This window comes from Falco rusticolus, chromosome 3 (genome assembly GCF_015220075.1).
Source record: "Falco rusticolus isolate bFalRus1 chromosome 3, bFalRus1.pri, whole genome shotgun sequence".
In the NCBI taxonomy this organism is placed as follows: Eukaryota; Metazoa; Chordata; class Aves; order Falconiformes; family Falconidae; genus Falco; species Falco rusticolus.
The window spans coordinates 58,171,958-58,194,946 of record NC_051189.1 but is presented as its reverse complement, the minus strand read 5'-3'; the positions used below and the strand labels follow the sequence as shown (position 1 = coordinate 58,194,946).

Below are 22,989 nucleotides of genomic sequence, written 5' to 3'. Positions count from 1 at the left end.
AAACCTGAAATCTGAGCATAATGCAGGTTGTGATGTATTCTGAATCTGCAGGTGGTATGTGGGAGGGAAAGCCACAACCACTAACAAAATACCCATCCCCCATTAGCAGCCTGAGGCTAGAGTGAGCCTCTGTTCCTCCAGTGTGGCTTGATAGAGGGCAAAATGTACTTGGAGGACTTGTATGTTCTTGGCTTACTAAATATAACTTGATTGTCATCATCACATGGGGTGTATGTAGCTTTTTTCAGTAAAAATGTGCGAGTACCAACAATGCACAGTGGTAAGCTGGGCATTTGGACTCGGTGCCACAGGCAGTATCTGTATCTGTTCAGAAACTACCAGAGCACAAGAAGGTGGGATCAGTGCGCCAAAGCAGTTGGTGCTGAAGAACTAGTTCTCCCACTAAGGGGTTTCAACATATTAAATAATTTTTCCTACATTCCATGACCATGAAGTTAAAACTGACCTACAGCTCACGTTAAGGTTCTCCAGGGAAAGAGGGTGCTCATAATGCCTTCCTGAATAATAAAACACCAATTCCTGCATACTTGCCCCTTATTATGGTAAACAATATAAAATAAAGAGTACTAACAAGGCTCATCCTAGTTTGCCTTAGCATTAGATCTTAAGGAGAATTTAATAAATAATAAAACTGATACAAATATCCCAAACTAATGAAAGGAAAACTCAGTAGGACATGATCACAAAAATGAAATATAAAGAGTTAACGAAGTGTCAGAACAAATTAATTGAAAATTACAAGTGATCTCCGATTGACTTTTTGTGCATTATTAGACAAATTTAACAGTGGTATTGCAAAATGGTTTTGGCTTCTTTATCTCTTAAGATATGCATCCATCAGATTTTTCAGCATTCTCTATATTTAAAGCAACATTAAAAAACAACTTATAAATTGTACCACTAAATCATCTCTGCAGGCTGTTTTACATATACTGACAGGCTGAAGAAAATAAAGTAATCAAAAAATCAAGAAACAAAACCCACATCTTCATAAAGTGGTATCAAAAACTTTCTTTAGGATTATACGGAATACTTTTGATATCATAGAAATAATAGTATTTAAGACTGATTATTATTACTTATGATGATGAATATATTAATTTGATTTTTCATCTTTTTTCATTATTTTGCTATACCTTTGAATATCTAGCTGTATGTTTAATCTCTTATTATTATTCATTGTATAATTTTACCATTGAAAGTCATGGCAGAAATATTTTGGAAGGGTTTTATTTTCACTTGCAGAATACTTTAGCCTTTTTTTCTTTGGTAGTTCGCTTTCAAGTTTTTGACTTTTGGCATAAATGATGTGAAATTTCTTTTTCCTGTCATCCTTTGCAGGTGTTTTTCTTGAACTCAACTTTATTCTTAGAGCAGCAGATACCTCTTTCTCTCTTCTGCATGTTTCATACAACTAGACCCTTTTTCCTGCTTTTTTTTACCATCACTAGGTACTCTGTTCCATTTGCTTCATCCATTTATGCATGATTTTGGACTTGGAAGAAGTGATAAATACTGTCTTCCCTTTATCACTCAGCTCTCAAGTCATTCTGACAGCAGAAACTGCTGTTCCACTGAGAGCAGGTTCATTAGGTCATCAGAAAATGCTAGCAGGAGCACCTTTCCACCTCCAACGTTAACTGCACTAAATGCTGCAGGATCAAATGTTCCAATTCATTAATTGGTCTAAGACAACATCCACCAGAGCTTATAATAACACATAGAAGTATTCTGTCACAGTGGATATTGAAGTTCTTACCTCTCACTTGCAATTCAATGAAACTGTCATTTTTCCTTGCAGTTCTGCTTCTTTTCCACCATATGTTCTACTTAATATAAGCAGTTGGGCAACGCTTTTAGTGTAATTCATTCACCTCATCTCTTGCTTCTGTCACTTGCCATGAAGCAGGCTTTCTGCACCTCCAGCCTACTGTTTGCTGCCTGTGACTGCTTTCCAGTTCTGTTTCTCCTGATGAAGGAAGTTGCTTCTTTCTTCACCATTTTGCAGTTTTTTGGTTTTTTTTTTTACATTTTCTTACATGCATTTTGTTATATTTTGTTACATACATTTTGTTACATTGCAACAAATTGTTACAATTTGTTACACATTGCGGCTGTAGTTGAATGTTATGTGATTAATTAGCAGTTATCACTGCTTTACATTTCCTAAGTACTGCACAAACTATCTAATCAAGCAATTAATAAACTAATTAAGCAAAACCAACATGCAGTTACAGAAGTTGTATTCTCTCTTTGTCCTTGCACAATTCTCTTTCATACTGATACACTGTGAAGTCTACAATCAGAAAATAATGTATAAAAAGTTTTGATTAGGTGGTTTCTTCAATTTTCTCCCAGTAAAATATAATTGAAAACCAGTGCTTGTGTAATTAAATATAATAAAACTGATGCATCGTGTAGGATTTTTAAAAATCTTTTCACTTCAATCTGTGTTCCCATTCAAATCAACACCCATATTGGCAGCCAGTGTGAGCAGAGGTAGGCCAGCAGCAAACACGTGTGACTAAAGCACCACGTTCATGACTCCATAAAATTGTATTGACATCTTGCTTATTAGCACAAAATAAAGAGAAAAATCTCTGCTGGGGTCAACCTGACAGTATTGTCTGTTATTCTGTTTAAAAAACAAAAAACTCAAACAAACAAACATACACACGCGCACACACACACACGATTTATAATTGTATTTTTTTATTTGCTTGTTTGTGCACCAGGAACTTATATATGACCACTTGCAGTAATTTATGTCAGTGACATATAAGGTTATTTTGTAGACTTATGAATCAGCTTTATTAACAAGGTAGTTTGAACTTTCCTAGGTCTTTTCTTCTCGTCTTGCTGCAGCGGAAAAACACATGGCTTACCCTGGTTTAAAAAGAAATAAAATTTAAAAAAGGGTAATTTCTCAGCTAACAAAAGGAATGTTTATTTGTGCAGGAAATAACACACGATCCCTACTGTGTCTTGACTAATGAAAACAGCTGAGTTTGGTAGGAATTCATGCAAGAGTAAATTTTCATCATTTAACATCCAGTGCAATATCCAGAGCCATGTTTGGCAAGTTTGAAGGCTTGAGTTTAAACACAGCCAATAGATGATGACTGAACAAAAAAAAAAAAAAATGCATACTATATGGGAAAACTATTATCTAGCCAGATGTTTTAATCATGAATATTTACAGGGATAGCCTCTGTCATATATCCACAGTGAAGAGACAGGATGTCGTTTCACCAGGAAATGTTAAAGAGACGTAAATGTGCTCTTAAGTATTTTGAAAGATGGACTGATTTATATTATTAGAAAAGTAACCTTTATGAAAAAAAATGACTAGATTATCGAAGTATCCCCATTTGCAGATTCCTAATTCTGCTGCACAAGTAGAGTTCTTTACTACACAATACGTTTTCAACCAACTGTGTAATTGAGAACTTCTCTGTGCAGCAGCTGCATGCAGTTCTTTAACATGTTCAGTATCAAAAACTGCTCAAATGCCTTGTGATTGCTATTTAGTCTGAAAACAGAATTTCAGCATTTCAAAGCAAAGGGAATTTCAATTACTACAGGAGTAGGACTTTGTAAAATAAAAACATGAGCTGGGCATGTTTAAAATTCACATGAGATTCTGGAAGATGTACTTTGAAACTGTCTACTTTTCACTGTGTACCAGGAAAAATTATATACCTAGTTTTTGTTTTCTGTCTTTTACTGCCTGTCATGTTATTTTGAGGAAGAGAGGGATAAAAACTTAGAGTGGTTTAAAAGCACAATATTTTTGCCTTGTATACATGTTCCCGGAAGTCAGGCTGAACTGGTACGATGCAAAGGCTTTGTGAGGAATATGGAGACCAGTGTACTTTCTATTTGTAATTTGTATATTATGTAATTCTATAATAATTTGGAATGGACTGTTATACGTTTGTGGAAATGTCATTTGAGGTAAATGGGGTTTTAAAAATTGGCAGAGTTGTGTTAGAAGCACTTCTATGATGCACAGCTATTTTTGCAGAATCACAGAATGGTTGGTGATGGAAGGGACATGTGGATATTGTCTAGTCCAGGGGTCCTCACACTTTTTAAACAGGGGGCCGGCACACGGATGCAGTGGCAAGCAGCCATCTGCGGCTGCTTGGTTCCCCCCCCAACCCCCCGCGCCGGGGGTGGGTGGGGTGTCTGTAAATACCGGGGGCCGGATTGAGGACCCTGGGGGGCTGTATCTGGCCGGTGGGCCGTAGTTTGTAGTTTGAGGACCCCTGGTCTAGTCCAACACTCTGCTAAAGCAGGGTCACCTACAGCAGGTTGCGCAGGATCGTGCCCAGGCAGGTTTTGAATGTCTCCAGAGAAGGAGACTCCACAGCCTCTCTGGGCAGCCTGTGCCACTGCTCTGTCACCCTCAGGGTAAAGAAGTTCTTCCTCATATTCAGATGGAGCTGCCTGTGCTGCAGTTTGTGCCCGTTGCCCCTTGTCCTGTTGCTGGGCACCGCTGAAAAGAGCCTGGGCTCGTCCTCTTGACACTCACACATGGGATATTTGTGTGCATTGATAAGATCCCCTCTCCGTCTTTTCCAGGCTCAGCTCTCTCAGCCTTCCTTCTTATTAAGAGAGATGCTCCAGTCCCCTCATCATCCCCTTCACAGCCCTCCACTGGGCGCTCCCCAGCGGTTCCCTGTCTCTCCTGAACTGGGGAGCCCAGCACTGGACACAGCGCTCCAGGTGCGGCCTCAGCAGGGCAGAGCAGAGGGGCAGGATCACCTCCCTCCACCTGCCGGCCACGTTCCTCCCGATGCCCCCCAGGCCCCCATGGCACCCCCTTTGCTGAACTGCATTCGGTCCCCCCCGCCCGGCTCTCCAGCCTGTCCCAGCATAAATTTTAGTCATGAATTGCATAGAATGTATAACAGTTTGTGAAAGCAACAGATTGTAATTGTTTTTTTATAACATTTCACCAGACTCTGCAGGTACAATTGCAAAGACTTCCGCCACATATGTGGTATGAATAAATATATCTCTATATATGTATCAAATGGTAAAGGGAAATGGACTGGCCAGTCTCTGCACAGTGCTTCGCACTGAAAATATTTTGTATAAATCATGGACTAAAATTTTTCTTTCTTGTTTCCTTCCTTAGGAGTAGTGGACAGGCTGACTGACCATGGCTGTTAATTTCATGAGGCTGTTTTATGTATTTTCATCCATTGCTCATGCCATTAACACAGCTGAAACTGGGATGATACTGCATGCATGCATGCTGGGTGCCTAGTTGCTAGGTCTGGACACCTCTCATACTTCGCTGACCTATTTTGCACAGCAGCTGCAATGCTGTTTGCGTTAGCTGCTTAGCCCCTCCTCTGCGGCCAGTGTGTGAGAGTTTCACCTCACTGGAAGTGCTTGTCTACCAGGCACAGGTGAGGCAGGTTAAGGATTTATAAGCAGGAGTAATGCAGCAGCAGTGGTTAAGAGTGAGCATGACTATAGGTGTTGTCTGTGGCCTTCATTTTAATTTGTTGCACTTGGATTTTTTGCTTTCTGTCATCCCTTTCAGACATTGTTAGTTTTGTGTTTTGTAACTATTCTTGATTAAAATACATAGACTTCGGAGGGGGGGGTGGGGGGGAATACAGAAGATTGTGGGTTTATGATTATTATTTTTTTAATTTTCCTCTGCTTTAGTTTTCTACCTGCTTTTGAGCCAAGTCCTTCATGCACATACCATGAAAAATCTCACAGTGGGGTAGTTTTGGGTAAGAAGCTCTGGAAACTTCTCCTTATTGCAAAACAGGTTTGGAAATATTAAGGCTTTATATAATTGATTCTTTCACTTACAATGAAGAGCAAATTAAAACCATTTACCTCCAACTTGAAGAGATTGCAGAACTTCCTACTGGTGCTGATGCAGGAATATTTCATAAAGAATATTTTATTCCTCCTGTGGATTGATGTTGAGGGAAAGCCTGCGCTTGGGATTTTTCCTTTTTGTCATGTGCAGACTTAGAAATCAGTTTCAAAAGCAATTAATATTTATGAGGTTGCACTGAGAATAATACAAGTGCTGTGAGACACTGAAATGTCTGCCATTCACATGCTGCTATATAGTGGTATAAATACATATTCAAGTTTGAATGAATTAAATTGTATTTAATCGTTTCTCTGTGAGCTTATAAACAGATAACAGTGCACATCAGCACTACTGTACATTGTTGGCAAGTGACATGTGCTGTCAGCATAATTTTAGACAGATTTCATTTCTTGCATAATACTTATCTGAAGTTATCACTGATACGGGATTTTAAACTTTTCTTCATTGGTGTGCTAGCTGCAGAAATCAGAAGGTTTTCTCAAGGTATGAATTGTTTCCACATTGGATGCAGGAGCAAAGGAATGCCAGTAGTGATTGTCTAGTCACTTCCTAAAGCAGAACAATTAAAAATCACACTTTGCAGAGCCCTTTGGTCAGCATTGATTTTAATTAATGATCATTAAATAGCTTCAGGTTGGCTTCTTTTCAGTTTAAAGTATAGTCAAAAGACTGTGTGTGTATAATTGGTGGCAAATACAATAAAGCTAAAAGTGCTCATCTTCTCTGACCACCTTCCCCAGCAGGATGATGGAAGATACAAGCAGCTTATTATTGGTAACTCCGTGCTCCAGTTGTCTTGGGGAAAATAAGCAGTTTGCTCTGACTATGGACAAAATCTTAATGTATTATTATTACTGTAGATCAGGAGTGGAGCTGTAGACATTGAAGTATTGCATTAATATTTGCTGTGCTTGGATTAGCTGAATTGGCAGCATATTTAAGTAGAGACTTGGGCTTTCTTATTTACTTAATTGTATTTGTAATTTACTGTCTCTCAGTACTTAGCATAATTTTTAATTGTCTGAGGGGACTGTTGATTTTACAAATGAGGTGGAATAAGTGTGTAATAGCGCGGTTTTGGCTTTATAGGAAGAAGGTTGAGTTTTGTGCTCATTGCTAAGCTTTATGATATTCCCATTACTACTGCACTAGTATGGTTCTAATTAAATTTTTAGAAGTTCATTTGGCAGTTTGTTACTAGGGAGTCCTCATTTCTGTAATTATTACTATTTGGCTATAATTTGGGTAGCAAATATGTGAGGTTCCTGCCTAGTGCTTAAAAAGTGAAAAACTGTTGGTGCTAGTGGCTTAATATGCACTAAATCATGTTCTGAAAGAGGTCGCTTCTGAACATCTGAGGTTATCTGCCATTTGCCACCCTGGGTACCCTCATTGAAAGGGTGCACTATATATAAAGCCACTCTAAGACATTCCTGTAATGGAACAAATTTGGGCTGTTAAAATAGGTCCGTATCCTGACACTGCTTACAGAGAAATGGATAGTCATCCACTTTCACTACAAATTACTTTTACTTCATAAAAAATTGATTCATCTCTTTTACAGTATATATTTGATAATTAAAAATGGCGTATGACAGCAGAACCCCAGGAATATGGAGATATATCAAGTAGAAGAGAAATGGAGTGGCTTACTGTGTAATCAAATATTTGAAGACCTGCCCTTCATTTCTGCACTGAAATTTAGCTTAATGATAATGTTCACACTAATTACAGAATTGCAGAATAATTTAAGTTGAAAGGAATTAAAGGTGGTCATCTAGCTGAAGCCCCTGCTTAAGCAGGGCTAATGTCAAAATTACATCAAGTTGCTGAGTGTCTTGTTCATCTGAGTGTTCAATATCTTCCAGGATGGAGATGCCACACCCTCCCTGGGCACTTGTTCCAGGTTATTCCCTTTTTCCTGTTCTCCACCACACTTTTTTCTAGGTGTATTTCTGACCAGATCTAGCTAGAACTACATAGCAGTTGTGAAGTTAGTATTTTCCACCTAAAAGTGGGTTTTAAAGACTCTGCTTTTTTTCAATGATCTGCCATACAATACCTAGGTAATTTGAGTCACTGTTGTGTGCTAAAACTGAACCAGAAACTGGGGAGGTTAATGTAGGTCTGATTCCTGCTGTAGCAGTGATTACAGGCTATGAAGCAGTTTCAAGTCAAGTCTGTTGAGTGAAAAGTCAATTCATAATGTCCACATTTTTCATGAAAAAGCAACAGTCTGAAATTAAACAGAAGGGATCAGATGCCCTACAGTTTGTACTTCTATATTTCAATGTCATTCACAGTGGTGTAAACACATCAGTCTAAAAAAGCTTTTGAATCCTGTCCACTTTCTATTCAATTGCTCTCTTTTTCCTGTATGCTGGGTGGGGATATCAGTGTGCACAGCTTGTTGCGTGTACTACAAGAAGATCATTAAAATGGCTGCAATGTCAAGGCCAACAGTCCTTTGTCCCACATTCTATTTCATGCATCAAAGACCAAAAGAAAGAATACAAGAATGTGGCAAGCATATGCTCTTAGCCTCCAGCTGTCTTGAACCTTGGGTCTTTCTGAGCTCAATGTTTCTGAACATTTATAGTTAGCTAAAATCAGGGAATTTCATTTTCCTGCACCTGTCTAGACTCCCCTTGAAGGCATGATTTGATGCCCATAACCTCCTGTGGCAGCAAGTTCCACAGTGCAACTGCATGTTTCAGAAAGAGCCAAGTCCCTTTGTTCATTTGTTCTGCTTTCTTCCTTTTTATGAATGTGATTCTTAACCAGTTTCATTTGACACCCTCTAGTTCTTGCATTGGGCAGAATAAGGCAGTGAAAAAAATAGCTTTACTAACCCTCTCCATGCCTGTCATGTTTTCATAATCTTCCATGGTTCAATTCTTTCTTTCATAGGCCAAGTAGTCTTACCCTGTTCATTTGTCTGTCATGCAATAGTCATTCTGTACCTGCCATCATCATCTTAGTCTTCGGTGAACTTTTTCTGGTTGTGTGTCTCTGATTCAATAAAAAGTAAGGAAAGTGGGCAGAGAAGGCTCGCATGCATGGATATGCACAAATAAGTACCAAAAGCAAAAGGGATGAAGAATTAAACAAATTTGAAAGCCATTAAAACAACATTGATTTATTTTGGTCTGTTGACTTGGATAGTACCATGTGTAGTACAGAGCTTGAAGCACACTAATCCATGACCATCTCTGAAAACTGTATCATATATATTTATATGTTTGCAGAAAGTTCCTCTCAAATTTTATTTCCTCTTTTACATTTTAGGCCGTGGCTTACAGTGTGCTTAACACTTGTTTGATGCAGGTGATACCTGTACATTGCATGGCCTCAGTGTCCCTGTCATCACTAAATACATCTGACAAGTTCAGATTCCTCTTGTCCAAGCAAATGCTTCCAACTAAGAGAAACCCGTTCGAGCCCACCTTCAGCAAGTTTATAAAGCAAATCCTCAAACATGGGAGTTTCAATGTGTTCAGAGAAGTCCTTACAACTGAAGACTCTTCATTAAGGCCTTCCCAATTTGATCCTTTAGAGATTTATCTTTGAAAGCTTCCTAAGGGGATCTTATATGAAAAAATCAATCCAGTTTACTTGTTTCAATTAAATATACTCTGTCAATTTTATACTCTCAAGGAAAATCTGAAATGGTTATGAGGTAGTCAATATTGTAGTCAAATTAAAGCCTCCCTCAAAAGAAAACCTGTCAGCTGGAAATCTATGCATTTCTGAAATTATTTAAGATTAATTTCCAGTTCTATACCTCTCTTTCGATCCCACTGCCAAACTGATGCTTTTACCATCACATTTTACTGCTTTAAACATTTTTGTCTCCCCCTTCTGACTCAAAAACCTGCACAAACCAGAAAGAAATATTTAAAGAATGCCTGTACAGAAAGAACTGAAAATTAGCTTTAGTTTTGGGAAGAAATACAATGAAGATGGTTATATACCTCAGGGGAGAGGCAGGCCCTCAAAGCCAGCTATACAAAAGTGCTGTCGTTGGAGTACTAGTGGAAATCTGTTTCTATTCTGATAGTTTCAGAGGCTCTGAAATAGTATAAGAATTTTGTTCATCTTGGAAACAGGTCTCATAGCAAATAAAAAGACAGTTACAAAAGGCAAACTGCAGCCTTTATCAATTTGACTGCTTTTGAGGTTAAGGAATTCCCAGAAATAAACTTGTCTTGTGCTTAGAGGCTGTTCCTGTCCTCTTCTGTCCTCTTAGTGGTTATTTGGAAGCTAATTTCAGTCCCGTTTGATGCTTTACTAAGATGTGCCTCCCATTTCCAAAGCAGTTAATTAAAGAAAGTTTTCTAGCCTATGGGAAGTGGGGCATCAGACTCACTGATCAGGTTGGTCTCCTCTGGCTTTATAAATATGAGTTTGTAATATTTACAGGTTATTTTTGCTCTGAAAATTTTTACTTGTTTTTTCTGACAACTAGTGCCCAATCATTAACTGTCATCTGTGTAAAGGTGTTACTCTGAATGAGCATCAAGAGAGTAAAATAACGTCAGTATTTTCAACATATTGAATGAGTCGTTGTACTGATTGTACTTCAGTATCATCTAAAGCTAGTATCTAAGAACTCTTAGACATACATATTTTTTTTTATCTCTTTTAATAAGCTTTTCAGTAAATTTTGATTGGAGCTGTTAACTGCATTTACAAGAAAAAATGTTTGTGCTTATTCTGGCTTGTACTTACAAATTGTTCACATGAAAAAAAAAAAACCCAGAATAAAATTGACTAGACCTTTATGTGATGAGAAACAAAACTTGAAATAGTGAGATGACTCATAGAGCTCAAATATAGAACACAGAGGAAAGCCACTTATTTCTGTTAGTCTTAGTAAGTAGTACTGGAGGACTAAAAGAGAAAAACATATGTGTCATTTTCCTTACCAGAGAAAGAAAATGGCTTGGAAATATGAATTTTCAGTTTATATAATTTTTTTAAAAAAATTGTATATTTAAGTGATTTAAGTGTGCAGTGATTTGCAATTTTGTCCACTACCCACTGAATGCTGGTGGGGATGCACTGTGTGTACAGCTGGGTGGGTGGTCAAGTTTTCTCATCATTCTCCTCTGCTGTTCCAGAGGCAGCAAGGACTCCACGGTGCTTATGTAGTGTAAGAAAAGGTTGTAGAAGGATGAGACTCAGGGAGAGGCAAACTTGCAGAGGGACAGTAAATTTACTGAGGCAATCACATTTAATTAGCCTTTGTATCTTTCTGTAAAAGAACCAACAAACTTCATGTGTTGTGCAGGGAGAGTAAAGCATGTGAGATGGCACCACAATTGCAGCTTTATACAATCTAAGTATTGTATATTTTTGTGCTTTTTTCTTGCAAGGAGGACAGTGTGGTACCGTGTGAAAACTTTGTCATAGACTATTGATATAAAGCCTCTTACTATTGCTGTGATTTTCGTGAATACATATCTGCTTGCCATGTTAATAATTTTATCTTGTTTCAGGCTAGTAGTTTTTAACTGCTACACTTTGATTGTGTTTCAGAACAGTCAAGCACCAAATATTGGAACTGACATCTGAATTGAAGTGTGCAAAAATCTCTTCACTCTAACTATTGAACCAAACTAAAATGGAAAACTGACTAAAGGAGGTGAGTACTTTCTTCTTACTCTCTGATCATTCTCCTTGATCTGTCTCTGCATTACTTTTATTCATTTTTCTGGAGATTTACTTGTAAAAGGCAGGAAGCCAAGTGACTGCAAAATCTGAACTGCTTTAATGGAAATGAAGGTAGCCTGATAGCCTGCAATTTTGGCTTAGAAAATGATGTATATGATAACTCATCTTTGTACTTATCTAGGTCTGCAGAGTGCAGACAGTGTTATTATCAGGTGTCTTTGAATGCGGTGGTGAATGATTTTCATGAGTCTGACATGAACATAAAATTGAAGCACGTAAATTTAAATGTCCAGTAGGGCCCCAGAGGGGGCTAGGATGTGTCATAGCTGTGGAGCGAGTGTAGAAGGTATGAGAGGAAAGAATGGATTTGGCCTAGAGGAATATAATGAAAGAGAGAGATCAGAGCCAAAAATTAAGTACAAAGAACAGTACGGGGGAGTGGTTGCAGCAACTCGGAAGCAGCATTGAAGTGGCCTGGAGAAGCTCTGATAGGGACAGAACTTCCTTTTCCACAGTTTACACAGCAGCCTTTTTTTTTTTTTTTTTTTAAATTATTTATTTATTTACACTAAAAGTTGGAAAAAACCCAGGTTCTTACTGACCTGGTAGACATACTGAAGATAAGCTGACCTCTAGCAACTCTAGGCTCTTGAACACACATTAAATAGCAGTGAAACGTCTACATGTAGTGAACTATGGGTATTTCACAAAGCTGATCATACCAAGACAAGTTAAAATCCATACTTCCCTATGTGATTTTTTCATTACCACATAACAGACTTAAACATACATGCACTAGGAACAAGGAGAGTATTTTTAATTTATATTTCTTTTTAACATGGTGGTCATGCTGCTTATCATTTGATATGATTTTAAAAGTAACTCTTAGAACTATGCTATATTCAACTGTTTACAGTTCAGTAACAAGCAATTTAATATTAAATTAACCTATTAATTATAGAATTGGTTATGGGTATATCACCATCAGTTAGGTATGATACTGTACTTCAAATTGTATATTTCCCTGAATGGACGGTAAGTTTAAGATACTGAATGAAATGTTTTACATCTCTGGAATACTCTTTGTATCACTCCAGAGTGATCTTTACTCATTGTTTTCCCTTTATTTAAAAAATGTCAATGGATACTCACTTAAAAAATTTAGGTTTTTTCAACTCAATTTTTATCAAATTACCCAGCAGTAACAATTGCTTTGTATTTTAGTAAACTTAATGTAAAAGGAGAAGATATCAATGCTGCTGGAACATTTCCATAGCCATAAAACTGTATCCAGGGTGATTTATTAGACATAATGTATATATGATGCTGTATGTTGCATATGTAGCATATATATATATATATACTTACACATTACAAGTATATATTTCTAAGGTACTTATACATGAGAAAGAGTAATGCATTTTCTTTGCGGAATAGAACTTGGACCTAGCGTGTATTTTCTGACAGTATAAACTAACTAGGTCAGTTCATCTACCTTTACCTCTGTTTGGCCTTCTGTAAAAGTCTACAATGTCATTTAGATGTTTATATAATGATTGCAGTGATGTGTTTTTTCCCAAATATTGGCTGGATTTTTATCTTAGGAATTTTTTTTTACAGTAACACATTTACTTATCACATATATATTTATATCAATTGCTATGCGTTTTCTTACACAACAAGATCAGTTGTTTTACCCAAAGCACAGGGAACTGTCTCCAGCATTCCCAGTGTTCAGTTTCTTACAGCTGTGCTCAGCTTTGGCTGTTAATGCACCTCAATTTGGGCATCTATCTTTTTGAAGGGTCAAAAGGTTAAGAATGATGCAGTAATAACATTATTAAGGCTGTGCAGTCACCTCTGTGAAAATTAGGAAATGTCAAAATGCATGTTGTCAGTTCACGTGTATCATGACAGATGCTTTCCAACAACAATCTCATTTACCATTTTCTGCCTCTAGTTTTACTTGAAGTTCACCTGAGTGGTTTCCTTTTTTAAATACTAGGACATAAGCTTATGATTTAGTTTTATTATTAAATTTGATCCTTCTTATGATGTTTTATAAATTCCACCTATTCAGTTGATCCATCCAGTTTTGGATAGGATATTTAAGATTTTGGATAGGGTTTTTGTAGATATATGTACAGACACACACACTCCTCCTAATATATCAACCCTCTGCTTACTCACAAGAAGCAAAGTCAACACCACTTGAAGGGTAGAACAGAGACTGTTTTTACTGAGTGTTGGGAGAATCAGTGTAATGGGGAATTCCTTCAATATGGAGGATTGTGTTGGGGAATGCAGTAGGGAGTGATTTTTATTGTAAATACACCGTTAGAACTACACAAAAATTATTGTTCATTGTAGAATAATATGAATGGACAAAATGCCAAAACTAATGAGGATATAGATGCTTCTCAGAAGAAATGCCAGTTTCTGTGAGGCTTCCTGTCAGTTTAGTGCCTTTCTGTAAAGGGGACTTTCGCTTGGGGCAAAAGGATATGAGGTAGGGGCATAAAAAATATCTTAAAGGAGTAAAAAACCACCATTATGTCATTGAAGAAGTTATTTTGACTAGTGATACATTTATTAGAAACAGCAGGATGAGGTCCATTTATTTTCATAAGGTATATATCATCAATGTATGTTACTCTATCGTGAATTTTGTTCAAGGGAAATGCAGATGGAACTTAAACATGCCATTAAATCAAGACACATTTATCAGTAGAAAGATGACTAGGCTGTGAAGAAGTTGGATAAGGAGGACCTATGTGGAATGTGTTAGGGACACAGAAGAAATTGAACTATAACGAGACCAAACAAAAGGAATATAATTAATCCTCTACAGGGAGAATATAGGGAAGAAATTTAAGTCTTAAGGTCTTCCTGTCTTATTGGGAGATAGGGTAGAGGATGCTTTGTATGATTTTTTTGAGACTGAGAGCAGTCTCAGACTCTTAAAAATGTTGTTCCTTAGGGAAAAGGACACAAGACATGGAGAACAAATTACCACTTAAAAGATATGATGATCTTTGATGCAGTACAAGAGGAAGTGTAAGGTATTTTACTATTAATGCTGGTGTGAAGGTGACAGCTGTAATGAGAAAAATTAGAAGTATTGCCTGAGGTAAAGTACAATGAGAAGGCACAAAAGCTTAGATGAGGCAAAGGTAGTGTAATCAAATATAAAGAAAAAACAGCTTGTTGTGGTTGACCCCAGCTGGCAACTAAGTACCACACAGCCATTCACTCACTTCACCCCCCTGCAGCAGCATGGGGAGGAGAACTGGGGGAAAAGGCATAACTGGTGGATTGAGTTAAGAACAATATAATAATTGAAATAAATAATAATAGTAATTGTAATGAAAAGGGGAGAGAGACAGGGATAAAACCCAAAAGGAAAAAAAAAAAAAACACAAGTGATGCACAATACGGTTGCTCACCACCCACTGGTCAATGCCCAGCCAGTGATCAGCCCACCCCGGCCAACCTCCCCGCAGTTTATATACTGAGCATGACGTGCCATGGTATGGAATATCCCTTTGGTTAGTTCAGGTCAGCTGTCCTGGCTGTGTCCCCTCCCAATACCTTGTGCCCCTCCAGCTCTCTCAGCGCAGACACTAAGAAAGAGTCCTTGACTTAATATAAACATTACCCAGCAACAAGTAAAACTAACAGCGTGTTGTTAACATTATTCTTGCACCAAATCCAAAACACAGCACTGCACCAGCTACTGAGAAGAAAATTAACTATCCCAGCCAAAACCAGGACACAGCTTTCAGGTGCTAACTGAAAACTGATCATTACTTGCTTGGGTTTTTTTAAAGAAAAATTTAGACAAGACTTTATTACAGCTTGAATGGTAATTCCCTCATTGGATATACAAAGCCTATGAATCAGAGAAAAGAGACTTAAATGACAGTGCGATAGCTAGGAGAATTGTCTTGTCTATTAGATAAACCAGGAAATTTCAAATGAAAACACATTTCAGATATTCGACTTCCTTCTCTACTTAAGGGTAGACCAAACATCAAAATGTAAGATAGAGATAACTCTTTTTAAGCAATAGTATGTGGGCAACAAGAGGCACCTGATGAGATGTAAAGAGCCAATATTTTTGCATCCAGTGGCAAGTCGGAAGTACAGGGAATATTCCAAAATGTTTGGGAATGAGCCAGATACTGAAATGACTCCTGGCCACTCCTTAAATTTGAGTGCCATAGTGACAACAATAATGTCATAACTCTGAAAAATCATGATCCTTGTAAGCACAAGGGAAAATGGAGTTATAGTATATAGGTGGAGAAAATAAAAATGCAGATAGAGAGGTGCTGAGATATAGAATAAAATATTGTATCAAACAAATTATTTTACTGATAAATAAGGAAATGACCATTAATAACTAGAAAGTATAGAGGCTTATCTCTGTGTAATACAGAACTGTGATGAATTTGCTTACATAGTTAAATATTTACCTGGTAAATAAAAGGAACAAAATAAAGAGGAAGGCTGGTATTCAATATAGCTAAGGCCATCGTTTTTTCTGTATCAGTCTGAACAAAATTTCACTTCATCACATCTGGCAGAAATAGGAAACAATTCCTCACAGCTATAATAATTTTTGTATCATTATTTATTTCAGAAATGTACCTTTGATCTCCTGCCTTTTAACAGTTGGTGTCATCTAGATATTTATTGACTAAATTCTAGAAGGTGTGGCCCTTCTTCCCATGCCATTTAGATTGAGGGGTTTTGTTTGTTTGGGGTTTCTTTTTGTTGGATATTTTTGGTTTGGGTTTTTTGGAAGTTGGGAAATTGGTAGAGGAAGTTGTCCCAGAATGCCAGAAAGAAGGCTGTGTTTTTTACAGCTAACCTTAGCTTCAGTAAAACTAAAGAGAGCAATTTTGGAACCTTCTGACCAATTATTTTATTTCACTGCCTTTAAAGCATCACTACATTACACCTGCAGGATTTAATCAGAGAGTACTAAAGAAACATGCCTATCTATGTTTTTATATAAGTTATGTCAAGGTACCAAAACAGACTCTTTAATTTTAAATATTTTTATTAATTATTTAATCTTCATTTAATTTTATTAAAATAAGAAAGTAAACAAGTAAACTCAGAGGAATAGGCTCAGGAAAACAGAGAAAGTAACTTCAAGGCAGTTGCCTGCTTCCAGCTCACCTCCCATTGCCTTGATAAGTATGAGATTGTATAATATAGGTAAGGAAGAGAGGCTAAATTTTTAAACATGTACTCCTTTGTTATTTATTACACCTTTTCTTCCTATTTTATATTAATCCTATCCAATTCTAAATGTTACTTTAATTTTAAAATGCCTTTCCTTGTGACTTCCTTACCTTACAGTCAAAGTCACTGCCAAAATAGACCTGCTTGTGCATGCATGACTGTTGAGTGTCAGACTTGAGGCCAAGGGACATAGTATCAGAGACAGGTAACACTCTTCTTTAGGCAACTACTTCCACCTTCAAATATGGCCCTTTGAATTCCCCCAGCATGGCTATTTTTTGTAAGTGCACACTATTGGAAGTGGATGCCTGTAGGAAGCTTGCACAGTGGGTGAAAAGTAATAACACTATTAACTCTGAGAAAGGGAATGTTTCTGTATTCCCATCATTCTCTTCCAGTAAAAAAATTTAAATTGAACACAGTGGGAAATCCTGTTTACTCCCATGGTACAAAATCATATCCCTGAAATAATTTGCCTATCTTAGAAACAAACAGATCTCTGGAACTGGCACTAGTTTTAGCCTGCTGATGCAGGGAGGGTTTTCTTCCTTAGGTTTGCATTGCACATCATCAGCAAACATAGGCACAGTCATAAATATAGGTACTATCTCACTATGTCCTGATGGCTTCATGGAATCAGGCGCTCCACATTTATTCTTGCACTGGAAAGAGTATAGGAAGCACATCTGTCCTTATATGGTCTGTCTTTATATTTTTATATGATTATAACAACTAAAGCAACAACATCATAAAAATTCTGATTCCGATAATCTTTTTAGTTCAGTATTACAAGGATGGAACTCTCAATGTGCAAAATAAAAAGATAAATTTGTCCTCACTGAATAGTGAAAGTCTTGCTGAGGTACATTAGCAACCTCTTCTGACTTACTGGGTAATACAAAATTATGTTCTTCTGAAAGCCATATTTTATATGAAACTCCCTGTACCATACAGTTATTATTTTAAACTGTTTCTGAAATCTGTTTTATTCCTATTGTATAGTTTCTACTTATTATTTGGGATTTTTGCCCTTTCCTGCTGGCTCTTTTAGCTTCTTTCTGCATGCTGCAGGCATGGTTTAAAAAGCTGGATGATGATTTGGGGAAAGGGCATCATAGCAGTGGGTCACAGTAGGTACGTGGCAAACAATTCTGGTATTCAGGACTTGAATGCTCAAAACAGACCACAGTCATGGCTGGATGCAGTGACTAGGTTCTCAAGACCAAAGGAAAAAAACAAGGAAGATGGTTTAACAAAGTGTCTTTCATCAAGAACAAGATGTATAGTCATGTGTATTATTGAAGCTCTCTGAATTGCCTTTGCTTTGCTGAATTTATCTGAGCACATTGATGAAATTTAAACAAACTAGAGATTTCCTGCAAACACTTATCTCACTGGTTTTATTTTAAAAGTGGGAAGAAATATTTCAGTGTTACAAAATCAGCACAATGAAATAATTGGCACCTAGGTTTTATGAGCTGGCTAGGAATTTCTTTCAGCTAAAACTCAGATCTTGCAAATCCTGAAAATCAGGACAGTTGCAAGGAGTAAAATAGAATACAAAATCATCAAAAGTAAAGTTTGGAAAAATTTCAAAAAATTGGTGAAGTGATAGATACCAATGAGGGTGAGTTGCGTAAAAGTTTTAGGTGAGTTTTGTATGTAAAATATCGTTCTGTATGTCCTATATCAATCTCTGTAGACAAATATAGGCCTATAAACAAATACTATACTTAAGAATTATGCAGTACAAGAATAAGGGAGTACAAAATGGGGATGTGATCCCCTCAATCAAAATTCTGAAAAGGTTTTTGAGGGTATGGTACAGTACCAGCTGTAACAGGATTCTGCATGTAGCAAGTTAATGCACTACTCAAGTTTACAGATACAAAAGGGTCACCTTTCTGTTCCAAATATGGCCACTACAGGACATATTTTATTAAGGTACTCATGTTTTAAAAAGTTGTTAAAAACTGGAGAAACTCTGGGAGAAGCCACAAGATTGGTTCAAATTAGACTAAAAATAATGGCTGGTTTGGCTCAGTGTTCAAGGGGGGGAGCCAGAAAACAATTTTCTCCCTGTGGAAGGCAACAGAATGCTGAACTTCTGAGACTCACAAGTGATGATAAAAACGATCCTGTACCTGGAAGTTAAACCTAGAAATGGAAGCAAAGTGCTTATTTTTAAGCCGAAGTAAATACACATTGGAACAATTTACCAAACAGTGTTGTGGATTCTTGTAACTTAAAAGGTTTCATTTGGAATTAAGGCTAGGATTGCTGGAGCAATTTAGAGAATTAGATGCTCAAACACCCTTGAAATGTACTCATTAATTCACCAAGATCTCTTGGGCTCCTCTAGAAATGCAGCAAAGGTAAAAGCAGTATGCTGCTTTTGATTCACAAATGGGGCTTGATCGAAGGCACTGTGGAATAGGATGAGATGGTCTCTGCTGTGTTACGCAGCAGGTTAGACTGTATTGTCCCAGTAGCCTCTTTTGTTCACAGAGTCAGTGTGTGTGTGTGTTTGTACGTGAGAATAGTTTAAAAATGTTCTTACCTAATAAGAGCTGCTTGAGATTGCTGTTGGAAGTACTCACCCCAGCTGTTTTATACGACAACAGTGATTCAGAGTAGTAGGATGCTATTTCACCTCCATTCTTCTGCTGCTGGTAGGGGAAAGACTGAAAGACCAGGCTTGTGTACCTACATGGCATGAAGCAGCTGAGCAACAGCTTTGGATCTGTTAGGTTTTCAGCAGCTGATTTGGTTGCCAAAGCAGAAATGGTCAGTCAGTTGTGATCTGAGTGTGTTGACCAGAGGAGGTCCTGAAATGTGACTAGAAAGGTACAACTATGCATTTCTTGGGTTTCTGTAATAGTGTCAATATAAAAAGTTCACTTCAGACCATTGCTTCTCACCAGGAAAACTCAGTGAGTATGGTTGGCTTCATTTTTACCTCCATAAGAGTTGCATTGAATTAGAGGCTACATAGACATATTAAACATCCAGTCATGCGCCGGTACAGGCAGTAATTTTGCTGTCACTGGGCACTGCGGCCATTACTGTAGGAATGATCTGTTTTCTTTCGTTTTTACACTTCACTGCCTAGGGTCTGCATGGCTAAAAGCCACCTGTCCTGTAAACTAGATCTGTAGTCAGTACAAGTAACATTTGCAAGACAATTTCCTAGTATTACTTTTCAGAGATATGCATCTGAAATAAGATGGTAATGGAGAACAAAATAAAGCTCACCTATGGGTGAGGAAGATCACTGTATCCCTTGAATCAGAGTTGGATTCTGTCCTAAGTTTTGTTTATTCACAAAGCTGAGTTTTGTGAGGCTCTAGAAATCCAAATTCTGCCTGATAAACACTTTATAAGTATAAAGCTGTAACGTAAAACATTGAGGCTTTAGGGGGGGTTCTTAAGCTTTATATTATTTTTTTCCAAGAATGTACAAATTAACATCATGGAAACAATTAATGTAGAAAAATAATAGTCTGCTTTGTGGTTATTAACAGTTAATGAAATTATAACTTCAGTGTCCCACTCAACAGTTCTTTAAAATTACTTCTTGTTGTATAAGAAAACAGGCTTATGTCAGCCCACTGTTGAAAACCTGGGGTATAAATTGTTACAATTTGCATAAAAGTGAATTGTGTTGAATATAAAGCAAAAAGATAAATAAGTGCTTATGTAGTGGTTGATATATCATAAATACTTTGGTAATCTGTTTACCCAAGACGTCAGTGTGACAAGGTTATAATATTAGGTTGTTGGGGCTGTATCAGTATATAAAAGCTATTTGTCATCTTTATGAACTATATATCATTATCAGAATAAGCATTATACTGATGAGATTGCTGCATTTATCATCATTATCACGTAGATCTTCCATGTGGTCTATCAAGTCCAACCAGGAGATGAAGCAATATGTATTTCAGACAAATTATTAATGACAACTGCTGTGTGCTTTCTTTACGCAGCTTATAAAAGTTCAAACTGAAAAGCAGCTATTGTGATGTCCAGTGCCGGAAAAAAAATTAGATGCAAGCCCATTCTAAAATGTATTATTTTCAAGATCAAAACATTCCAGCCAGGTACTTCAGTTGAAGGTGCACAATGTCCAAGCAGTTGATTGTTTCATGTTAGTGACTGAGAAAATGTGCAGATGTTAACAGTTTGGGATTTGGGGCTTCTGTAAGTGAGCAAGTAATAACATAAGTAAGCCAAAAAGTAATATATCTCCTTGTTAACCTCAATAGTTTTATAATGCAGCTATTCAAATAATAACCTGTAGTTTGCTCCCATGCCTCTGAGAAGTGTCATGCTTTGCTGTAAGACTGCTGTAATTTTAGGTTCAGACCACTGCATGAAGATGCCCTCTGGTCTGAAGGGTGCACACCTTCCTGATGGACAGACCTTGTTAAAATAAGATTTTGAACACAGTAAAAATTGAGTTGTGCTGCTTTATGATAGACTAGGTTCACTTCTTGGTTTGGACAAATGAGTCTGAGGAATGTTTGCACAGAGTAAGTCATGTAATTACTGCATTGCACTTCTTTACGTTACATTATATATGTATGTTTATGCATATATGTACAACTAGTTCCTCAAAGTAGTTTGTAAAAATAACGAATATATTTTTTCTTTCTTTCTATCAAATTTGAAAATGTAACTCAGAAAGTGTGTTCAAGGAGATGAGGCAACATTGCTGTCCCAGGAGATACAAATTGGACTAATTAGGTCAAAACATATCTTCTTTCGTATGTGATGTGGAATCTGTCCAAAAGCAAAATAATAGTAGGCAGGACTGAAGGCAGTCAGCATGACATCAAGAAAGAAATTACACCACTGGTTTGAAATATGACTTCAAGTAACTACAGAACTTCTTAGATTAAAGATCAGAAGCAATCCAATAAGGGAGATATATCTAAGCAACTTTGTAGGAGATGCAGCTATTTTGATACTCGAGAAATAAGCAAGCTATGATATTAAAACCAGCATCTCCATGCACATGCTATTGAACCACTGTAGGATCATTCTTTATTCAGTGGAAATTTGTAACAAGGATGAACTTTGTCCTGCAGCAAGATTTCTGATCTGGCTTTGACTCTTTGATACTTGGTGATGCCAGTCAGATTTCTTAAAGTATCATGACAAGAGTTAGTGTCTTAGAGCAACAATAAGCAAAGAAGCATGTGCTGTGGGAAAAGCATGACAGAGCCAGATATAACATGGCATAATTTTAGAAATCCCCTTATTTGACAGAGCATCTGGTTATAGGGTTAGACAAGTTAATACCTTGAGACTATTTGGGTAATGGATTGATCTCTTGTTGAGATATCAATAGCCTGAGTGTTTAAGAAAACACTTCCTGTATCCAGATATCCTTCTACTACACAAATTTATTCATCCTGCACTGCCAGGCTATTGTAGCCTTCAACAACGTGGGGGGGGGGGTTATTTTCAATTACTAATCCTTACTGCACATGATATTATGGTAAGATTGTGTGTTTGTAGCATGTCTTCTCTGAGTAATTGTTTAGCTGTCAGGGAACAAGAAAAAAAAATCAATAATACCAATCATTTTTAGCTCTTACATTCTAAATCAAATGTTCCTTCTATTAAGTAGCTTTCATATGTACATCTCTGTATGGTTATTTTATTTCTATTGTATTTATTTTCTCAGTGGTTTCTTCATATTTAAACAAATTAATTATACATTGTTTAGGTTGGAAAAGACCTTTAAGATCATCAAGTCCAACTGTTAACCCAGGACTGCCAAGTCCATCACTAAACCATGTCCCTAAGTACCACACCTATGTGTCTTTTAAATACCTCCAGGGATGGTGACTCCACCACCTCCCTGGGCAGCCTGTTCCAATGCTTGACAACCCTCTCAGTGAAGAAATTTTTCATGATCCAATGTAAAACTCCCCTGGCACAATGTGAGGCAGTTCCCTTAGCTGCTCCTCCTAAGACTTGTACTCCAGACCTTTCACCAGCTTTGTTGCTCTTTGGACACACTCCAGCACTTCAATGTCTTTCTTTTAGTGAGGCGCCCAAAACTGAACACAGTATTCTCAGTGCAGCCTCACCAGTGTGGAGTACAGGGGGATGATCACTGCCCTAGTCCTGCTGGCCACACTATTTCT

General features: G+C 37.3%; 1 protein-coding gene across 2 annotated transcripts in view; it reads left to right on the top strand.

Moving 5' to 3' along the window:
• DLGAP1 (DLG associated protein 1) overlaps nt 1-22,989 on the top strand; it is a 432,610-nt gene that overhangs the window by 153,919 nt on the left and 255,702 nt on the right. For both annotated transcript variants that reach the window (XM_037381359.1, XM_037381360.1), the window contains one exon: nt 11,438-11,543. The gene's annotated coding sequence lies outside the window, so the exon portion shown is untranslated. The remainder of the gene's footprint in view (nt 1-11,437; nt 11,544-22,989) is intronic.